Consider the following 10,568-nt stretch of genomic DNA (forward strand, 5'->3'; position numbering starts at 1 on the left):
CTGAAGAATGCCTTGATGGGATTCAAGCCTCTACCACTTGAGATCTTGATTCCAAATGATATCACAACTCATATGAACTTCTTATGAATGATCAATGGTGCCCAAATTCTCAAGAATGGCCACCATTCATTGCTCAATGAATGCCTTTGACTGTTTGACTGTTGATTGCTTCATCTGCAAGTAACATGGTTAGATGACATATTTTTGTACTTTTGGTTAGTAAACAAATGAAAAGCAATGATATACAAATGCAAAACATGCTTGGTGATCAAGAACCACTCTCAAGATAGCCCACCCACAGGGAAGAAGGCAAGGTGCACAATGATCCTTGAAGGAATGATATGATATGATATGATGCCATGAGGGATCTTAGGGACAAAATTGGGGTCTTACAATTCCCTTCCACCCAATTCTATTACGACTTGGGATAACCTTAGAAGAGTTTTTCTTGCTAGATATTTTCCCCCGAGTAAAATCGTCGTTCTTCGAAACCATATAACTAGATTTACCCAAAACCAAGGAGAATCGTTGTTTGAAGCTTGGGAGAGATATAAAGAGTTGTTACGAGCATGCCCACATCATGGTTTAGAAAATTGGTTAATCATTCAAACCTTATATAATGGACTTCATTACAACACAAAGATGACCATCGACACTGCCGCAGGCGGTGCTCTGATGAACAAACCTTATCCTGAAGCTAGTGCCCTCATCGAAGATATGGCTCAAAACCATCAATCATGGGGAGTCGAACGAGCGACAGTTGAGAAGAAGGAAGCCCAAGGAGGAGTGCATGAACTAAGCTCTATAGACATGATGCAAGCTAAAATGGACGCATTAGCCCTTAAAGTCGAGCATATGTGCATAAACCTGAATACTGTAGCCGCAGTTTCGTCGGATTGTGAGATATGTGGGACCGAAGGACACCAATCTGCAAAATGCAGTCTATTAAACAAAACCCACTCTGAGCAAGTGAACTACACCCAAGGGAACCCATACTCGAATACCTATAACCCTGGATGGAGGAATCACCCGAACTTCTCCTATAAAAACAATAACCCTATCCAAAATAATGCACCTTCGAGACCTAGTTATCAGGCCCCAAGATCAAATCAACCTATGCAACCTGTTCCACCAAAGCCGAGCCTTGAGAAAATTATGGAACATTTTATCACCGCTCAAACCCAACAAAACAAGGAGTTCATGAACCAAAACATTCATGTTAACGAATTGATTACTCAGTTAGGAACCAAGGTTGACCAAATAGTTACTCATACCAAGATGCTTGAAACCCGGATCTCTCAGGTAGCTTTAAACCAAGCCCCTCAGACTACACCTGGAGGACAATTCCCTGGACAACCTCAACAAAATCTGAGAGGACAAGCCAATGCCATTACCCTACGAAGTGGGAACGCTTACGATAAGCCACCAAACCCTAGATTGAGTGAACCCGAAACTTCTAAGGAATGTACCAAACCCACGGACGAAGTAAAGGAACCAGAGGAATCTGAAAACCAGGAAGGTCGAGAAAATGGAGAAGAACCTAAAGATAAAACTTACGTACCACCCCCGTCATATAAACCTCCTATACCATATCCGCAAAGACTCAAACAAACACAGATCAATAAACAGTATCAAAAATTTATTAAAGTTATAGAAAAACTTCATGTAGAAATCCCTTTCATAGAATCCACCATCCAAATACCTTATGCAAAGTTTCTCAAAGACATCCTTACCAACAAACGTAGACTTGACGATCCGAAGCCTTTCGAATGTAATGCTATTTCCGAGGACAAATTAGCGAAGAAAGATAAAGATCCTGGAAATTTCTCCATTCCTTGCCTTTTGGGTAATCATGTCATCGAAAAAGCTTTTCTAGACTTAGGAGCTAGTGTGAGCCTAATGCCTTTAGCAGTTTGTGAGAGGTTAAACTTAGGAGAATTACAACCCACTAAGATGTCACTTCAGTTAGCCGGTAGATCTGTTAAATATCCGATAGGCATTTTAGAAGATGTTCCTGTTAGGATAGGTCAGTTATTTATCCCTACTGATTTTGTTGTCATGGACATCAAAGAGGACAATGATATACCAATCCTTATAGGTAGACCATTCTTATCGACTGCAGGAGCCATAATAGATGTCAAGAAAGGAAAGTTGACTTTTGAGTTGGGTGACGAGAAAATAGAATTTATACTTTCGAAATTTCTTATGGCACCTGTGATGGGACACTCGTGTTATGCCTTAGATATCATTGATGAATGTGTTAGAGAATTAGAACAAAAAGAAATTATAAAAACAATCAAGTTACCATCAACTCTCATAAGGGAAGATGATGACTTTAAGAAACCCTACATCGATGATAACCTTTACGAATTTTTATCCCTTACTCCAGATCCTATGCCATGCCCTAAGAAACCAACCTTAGAACTTAAGGAACTGCCTAAGAACCTGAGATATGAGTTCCTCGATGAAGAGATGAATCGTCCAGTTATAGTTAGAGCTACCTTGAGCCAAGAGGAAACGAACCAACTTTTAGATGTTTTACGAAGATATCCCTCAGCCTTAGGATATAATATCTCTGACCTGAAAGGTATAAGCCCATCCGTATGCATGCATCGGATTTCGCTCGAAGAAGATTCAAAACCCTCTAGGGAACATTAGAGAAGAATAAACCCTATAATGAGTGATGTCGTTAAAAAGGAAGTTCTTAAGTTACTTGAGGCAGGAATCATCTATCAGATCTCGGATAGTAAGTGGGTGAGCCCTGTGCATGTAGTACCTAAAAAGGGAGGCATCACAGTCGTGCAAAACGATAAAGGCGAACATGTAGCAAAACGTTTAGAAGGAGGATGGCGGATGTGTATAGATTATAGAAAATTAAATAAAGCAACTAGGAAGGGTCATTTCCCTTTACCATTTATAGACCAGATGTTGGAGCGTCTAGCCAGACACTCTTACTTCTGTTATCTAGATGGATACTCTGTATTCTTCCAAATACCTATACACCCCGAAGATCAAGAAAAAACTACCTTTACATGCCCTTATGGAACTTTTGCCTACAGACGAATGCCATTCGGCCTCTGTAATGCCCCAGCTACTTTCCAACGCTGCATGATGTCAATCTTTGCAGATTACCTAGATGGTATCATGGAAGTGTTTATGGATGATTTCTCGGTTTGCGGATTTGATTTCCACAATTGTCTTGCTAACCTTGAGAAAATCCTGGAGAGATGCGTGGAGGTGAACCTCGTGCTAAACTGGGAAAAATGTCATTTCATGGTAACCGAAGGAATAGTTTTCGGACATATAGTTTCCGAAAAAGGTATAGAGGTAGATAAAGCTAAAATAGAAGTTATAGAAAACCTAAAACCACCAAAAACCATCAGAGAAGTCCGAAGCTTTCTTGGACACGTTGGACTCTACCGGCGTTTCATTAAGGACTTCTCCAAAATAACCAAACCTTTAACTGGACTTTTAATGAAAGATGCTGAATTCATTTTCGATGAAAAATGTAATGACGCATTTAATCTTTTAAAGCAAGCGTTAGTATCGGCACCCATTATGAAACCACCTGATTGGTCAGAACCTTTTGAGATAATGTGCGATGCTAGTGATTATACAGTTGGAGCCGTTCTAGGACAAAGGAAAGATAAAAAATTACATGCCATTTATTATGCCAGTAGAACCCTAGATGCTGCCCAACTTAACTACGCAACAACTGAAAAAGAATTACTCGCTGTAGTTTTCGCTATAGACAAATTTAGATCTTATCTAGTAGGAGCAAAAATTATAGTTTACACCGATCATGCTGCCATTTGTTACCTATTAAGTAAAAAAGATGCCAAGCCCAAGGTATTCCGATGGATTCTATTACTACAAGAGTTTGATTTAGACATAAGAGATAAAAAAAGGCACTGAAAATGTAGTAGCCGATCACCTTTCTAGGCTAGAACATCTAAAACCAGAACTAGTACCCATAAATGATGATTTTGCCTACGATAGACTGATAGCTAGAGTAGAAACCATTGAAGATAATAACCTAGATATTTATGAGCACTCCCAAAATTCCTTAGCAATAGGTAACGTACCCTGGTATGCAGACTTCGTTAATTACCTAGCTGCTGATATAGTACCCCCTGATCTTGACTACCACCGCAAGAAGAAATTCTTCCACAATGTGAGAAACTTCTATTGGGACGAACCGCTCCTTTTCAAAAGGGCTAAAGATGGCATTTTCCGCTGTTGCGTTCCAAAAGAAGAGGTAAATAGTATTATCGAGCATTGTCATTCTTCACCTTATGGTGGGCATGCGAGCACCTCTAAGACATACGCCAAGATTCTTCAAGCTGGCCTATTCTGGCCTACCATGTGGCGTGATGTCTATGCTTGCATTGTCAAATGTGATAGATGCCAACGCACTGGAAACATTTCAAGGCGTGATGAAATGCCTCTAAGAAACATTCAGGAAGTAGAACTCTTTGACGTATGGGGTATAGATTTCATGGGACCTTTTCCACCATCCTTAGGAAACAGGTATATCTTAGTAGCCGTAGGCTATGTGTCTAAGTGGATTGAAGCTATAGCTGCACCCACAAACGACACTAGGGTAGTAATCAAACTATTTAAAAACTATATATTCCCTAGATTTGCAACACCACGTTTAGTCATAAGCGAAGGAGGATCACACTTTATATCGAGAATATTTGACAAACTTTTAAGAAAATATGGAGTTAGGCATAGAGTAGCAACACCATACCATCCACAAACTAGTGGCCAAGTAGAAGTATCTAATAGAGAGATAAAACAAATCCTAGAGAAAATTGTTTCTATTTCTAGGAGAGACTGGTCTCAGAAGCTTCAAGAAGCATTATGGGCCTATAAAACCGCTTTCAAAACCCCTATAGGAACTACTCCTTATCAACTAGTTTATGGAAAATCCTGTCACTTACCGTTCGAATTAGAGCATAAGGCCTATTGGGCCATTAAGACTTTGAATTTAGACTACCTAGCCGCTGGAGAAAAGCGTACCCTAGACATTCATAAACTAGAAGAACTTAGGCAATCTGCCTACGAGAATGCAAAAATATATAAAGAGAGGACAAAAGTCTATCACGGTAAATGGACAAAGACTGAAGCTCTACGAAGGAGGAGACATTCCAGCATACTACTCAAGCCACACCCTGATTGATCCACCAATCCCTTCTACTACAGGTGTATAAATTCTAATCGTCAAGCTAATGATGTTAAACAAGCGCTCTGTGGGAGGCAACCCATGGTTTTTTCTTTCATTTTACTTTTTAGCATTTATTTAATTTTATCTTTTATTTTATTTTATCATATTTTCCATTGAGACTAAAATTTGAATGGTTTGCACTTTCAGAATCACTTTCTTAACTTTTACAGGATGCAGGATTTCGATGACATGCACGTGGCCTATAGAGATAATGCTCAGAGAGAGCGCTACATCGCTTTGTATTAGCGCCCTATGGCACCCACACGTTATCATGATCAACACTGTATGGAGGCACTGAGTATCGAGCCGAGTATCCGATTCCTTAGCCACCAGCTTCACTGGGACGAGTTTGCTGATGACTTGAGTAACACCTACAGGAACCTGACATTGGAGTTCCTGAGTTCATTCGACTATGACCCATACTCTGGACCAGATGGGTATGTTGCTTTCAGGCTCTTTGGAGTTGAGTACTCTTTCAGCCAGAAAGAGTTTGGCGACCTGTTGGGTTTCCAAACCACTCCTGATGCTATCCCGGAGACACCTATAAGATATTTTCTGGGTAAGGAGGTTGAGAAGTTTTGGAGTGACATATCGGGTGGCGGAAGCCAAGATCCATCTACGTAGTTGTCTCATGTTATACATAACCCCGCCTTCAGATACTTTCAGATGATATTGTAAGACCCCAATTTTGACCCTAAGATCCCTCATGGCATCATAACATTGCATTTGCATTGCCTCAAGGATCTTTAGCATATTGGTTCCCTTTGCCTTTGGGTGGGACTCCTTGTGATTGGTTTGAGATCACCAAGCATGCTTGAATTATACATAATTGTTTCTCTTACTTTAGTTTACTAACCAAAACCACAAAAATGTGTCACTAACATCTTTTGTTTGAAGCTTGAGTATCATCCAAGATACTTTATGGGTTCTATTTAGATGATCAGTCAACACAAGGGAATGGCTTGAGATACTTCCAGCAGGTTCAAATGGGGTCTATTCGTCAGTCAAAACGTTAATCTTGAAGGAGAAAAAGTTTGTTCATGAGCTGTCATGCTCGCTAGGCAAGCAGAATGGGTCGCTTAGCGAGTCCCAAGAAAAGCCACCAGAATCACCTACGCTTAGAGGAATTTCTTGAACTGTCATGCTCGCTAGGCGAAGCCCACGTGTTAAAATAAATAAATAAAAATAAACGAAAAACGAAAAAAAAATAAAAATAAAAATAAAAATAAAAATAAAAATAAATAAATAAATAAATTAATTAAATATAACATAAATTTTTTGGACTTGGGCCTCTCTCATTTGAGCCCACAGGTTAACAAAAATCAGGTTATAAATTCAGAGTTTCAGTGAAACAAAAGGCAATTTTATTCCTATTACCCTGGCAGGGAAAAAGATAGTGAGAGAAGAGCTAACAGAGTTCAGAGCAACCTCCAGAGACTGAAGGGAACTCATCGGCAAAGAACCAATTCCCTCTCATATAAACCCTAAGAGTGCTTTGCAAACCCAACCGTGCCATTCAATTTCATCGGCCTCTCCAATCAGGTTTGCCCTTATTCCCATTACTTTATGCTTTAATTTGAATGCTCTGAATGTATGAGGTATTATGGGTGAATTTGATACCCTTTTGATGCATGTGTTTGACAAGAGGTTTAGGCCTCCTACACTTGGTTGCTTTTTGTGAGCTCTTTTTTATGAATTTTAATGGCATGATTCATGTGGTTACATTTTGATTTGGGGCAACCCTTGATTGCGCCCCGTCTTGTCACTCTAACCTGTTTGTGGTGTTTTTTTGTGAGAGCTCACATACTCTTGCAGGGATAGCTTGCTTGGTGTTCCACTTTATTTGTGGGGTACCACCTGGAGGTCTATTCCGATTACGTGTACTGACTCGCTTTCTTTGATGGTGTTTAGCTTGGAAGAGTCTTTGGGTTTCTTATTTATCTAATTGTTGTTACTTCGGATCTTTATCCGTACGGTAGATCTCTCGATCCCTTTACTTTTCCCGCATGTTACCGATTTCTTAGGTTTCGTATAGCCTCTCGTGGCATGTCATTTAAGGTAACGCGGTTCCTTCATCTAGGACTGCCTTTTTGCATGAGCATACCTAAACACCCCAAACTCATTGATTTTTCTTCTCCTAAGAACACGTTATCTCCTTCTACTACAGGCGAGTAAGTCTCCAAAGGTCGAGCATCAGGTAGATTGCGTAGTAACGTCGTTCACCCCAAAACACAACCCTTACCCCATAGGTGGTCGAACTACGTTTTGCTCTGATTTTCATCCCAGATGTGATACGTAGGCACAAGACGTGATGTCTTAGCGAGCACACTCCTCTTTAACCCATAGGTAGCTGAGCTACGAAGACTCTGATTCTCAGATTCAGATGAGATACGTATGCAGTGGATGCGACGTCCGTGCGAGTCATTTTCTTTTGACCCTTCTTTTAGTAAGTAGTACATTAGATAAACATACACGCTTTTCTCATCCCTTCAATCATGTTTGCACAAATAAATTTTCAAAAAAAGAACAACAACCTTTTCAACAAATGTGAAAAGGGCTCCCTAGGAGTACCTAGGATGCTTTGGGTGCCTAATACCTTCCCATTGCATAACCAACCCCCTTATCCAGATCTCTGACATTTTTACTAGTTTTTGATTCGATAAAACTTTTAGGTTTTTGTTCTCTTTCTAACCATTCCTTTGGATAAATAGAAGTGTGGTGGTGACTCGACTTGTATGATTTACCTTGGATTTAGTCAATATCTCTAATGGTAACGAATACCCCGCTACAGAAAAATGGCGACTCTGCTGGGGAGCAATAATCCTAGTGGGTTTTGCCTACTTTTCATATTTGTTGTATTGTATTGATTGTTTTTTTTGTGTGACATATTTTTGTGCAATTTGGGATTACTGTATTGTATGTAATGATTGAATTGTTTGAATATTAATTCCTTGTATGCTTGGTGATCTTTGTGAGATGAGTTATATACCCGGACTCGAGTGCACTTAGGATAGGAGAATGGCATAGTCTTGTCGACTTGTGTGGAGTTATTCCTTAGCAAGTTGACTTGCAAGTCCATTCACTTGGTGGAGGTTATGTTGGGATCAATAATATCACACAAGTAAGTTGTGGTTAGACATTACTGTTTCCAATATAGACCTTAGAAGCCAAGAACCTTAGTTTACCAAGCCCATCTTGGCCTATTCTTAGGATGTAGTGCGAAAGTCGTTCAAGTGTAAGATTTGATACGATTGTTACGCGATACTACACTCATAAGAGTCTCTCTTGAGAATATTTTCGGAATACGAGTAGTCGTTTCTCCAATAATATCCGAAAGATGGGATGATGACTATGGGAACCTCTTGTAGAACATGTTTGGCAGGTTTAAACCCTAGTACACTCCCTTTTGGGTGGTTCTTAACCTAACTCCATGCTCGTGACTTACAACAAACCCTTGATTCATGGTTGATCCGCTCATGAATCCTTAATATTAATGGAACTTGGGTGTTGATAAGGTGTAAACCATAATCCACCAAAATGGATGATTGATATTAAGGATAACATGATCCATCCCATGACCTTTGTTTGGTGTGCTTTGCTTGATCCTTGAGTGCGATTGTTGCATTCATGCATTCATGCACCCATTTGCATCCATATCATCAATAAATAAGAAAATTTTCAAGGAACTTAAGGGGTTTATTTGCAAAATTTTCAGACATGGAAAGACAAAGAAGGAATACAAAGAAGTACAGCTTCAGGCAACCAGATTTGAAAGAGTTAAGGAATTTGACATCCTATGTATTAGATCCTTTGGGTTTCAAGGCTCGTTTTGGGAAGCTTCTTCCTCTTCTGACTACTGAGGTGGATGAAGGATTGGTGAGTGTATTGGTGCAGTTTTATGATCCCTTGTACCGTTGCTTCACGTTTCCGGATTTCCAGCTTTTGCCTACCCTTGAGGAGTATGCTTACCTTGTGGGTATACCTATTCTAGACCAGTTGCCGTTCAGTGGCTTGGAGAGTATTCCTACTTCTCAAGAGATAGCTGACATGTTACACATAGATGAATCTCTGGTTGGTGCTCATATGACTACCAAAGGAGGAATTCAAGGTCTCCCTTCTGAGTTCCTCATTGCTCAAGCTACTATGTATGGGAAGGCCATGAGTGAGGACGCCTTTGAGGCCATATTTGTACTTCTCATCTATGGGCTAGTATTATTCCCCAACATCGACAAGTTTGTGGATGTGAACGCTATTAGGATCTTCTCTACTCTTAATCCCGTTCCGAGTCTGTTGGGCGATACCTACTTCTCTTTGCATATGAGGAATGCAAAGGGTGGTGGCGCCATTGTGTGTTGTTTGCCTCTGTTGTATAAGTGGTTTATTTCTCACTTACCTCAGACGGTCGCTTTCAAGGAGAACAAGGAATGTCTACGGTGGTCCACGAGACTTATGTCTCTCACAAATGATGATATCTCTTGGTATAACTGTGTGTATAATGGTGTGCAGATTATTGACTCTTGTGGCGAATTCTCCAATGTACCTCTTCTTGGTACATGTGGTGGGATTAACTACAATCCTGTTTTGGCACGTCGGCAGCTTGGGTTCCCCTTAAAGGATAAACCCAATAACATTCTGTTAGAGGGTGTATTCTTTCAGGATGGTAAAGATCTCCAAGGCTTGAAAGCTAGGATGGTCCGCGCTTGGCGCAAGATTCATAGGAAAGGAAGGAAAGAGTTGGGTCCTAAGAATGGCATCGCTTTGGAGCCTTACACTGTTTGGGTTAGGAAGAGGGCATCTGAGTATCTCATGCCTTACGAGTATCCGAGACCTACACCAATGATTATGGCTGGGCCTTCAACCCTCCCTAATCAAGGAGCAGAGGAGTTGAGAGACAAAGACCGTTCACGTGCCTGGATCCGTGAACGTGAAGAGTTGCTTCAGCAGATTAAGGAGAAGGATGCGTTGATTGAGTTTCTTGAGCATCAGGGTATTAATGACCCTGATGATGTATGGACTTCTCCACTTCCTCAGTCTTCTAAGTTCTGGAAGAGGAGGTATGATCGACTCGCCAAAGAGAAGGCCGATATGGAGGCAGCCTACGAGAGGGAGGTGAAGAGGTTTCGCGCATCTTATCTTCCTGTGTCCCGAGCTTTAGATGATTGTTTCTAGGGATCCATAAGACGATTATTTTCCTTTTCTCTTGTATATGATTGACGATGTTGCACTTCTTTCCCTGATATTATTTGATGAGATATTTCCATATGTGATAAAATGCTTAATATTTACAGAATTTGCAAATAAAACTCTAGAGTTCCTTTGAAATAAAAAACAAATCATA

General features: G+C 40.3%; 1 non-coding gene across 1 annotated transcript; it reads right to left on the reverse strand.

Moving 5' to 3' along the window:
* Positions 1 to 480: 480 nt before the first annotated feature.
* LOC127109835 (small nucleolar RNA R71) lies at positions 481 to 587 on the reverse strand. The gene has a single exon (XR_007797085.1). It is a non-coding gene; the product is annotated as a small nucleolar RNA R71 (small nucleolar RNA).
* Positions 588 to 10,568: the final 9,981 nt, after the last annotated feature.

Source organism: Lathyrus oleraceus, chromosome 7, assembly GCF_024323335.1.
Source record: "Lathyrus oleraceus cultivar Zhongwan6 chromosome 7, CAAS_Psat_ZW6_1.0, whole genome shotgun sequence".
Classification (NCBI taxonomy): domain Eukaryota; kingdom Viridiplantae; phylum Streptophyta; class Magnoliopsida; order Fabales; family Fabaceae; genus Lathyrus; species Lathyrus oleraceus.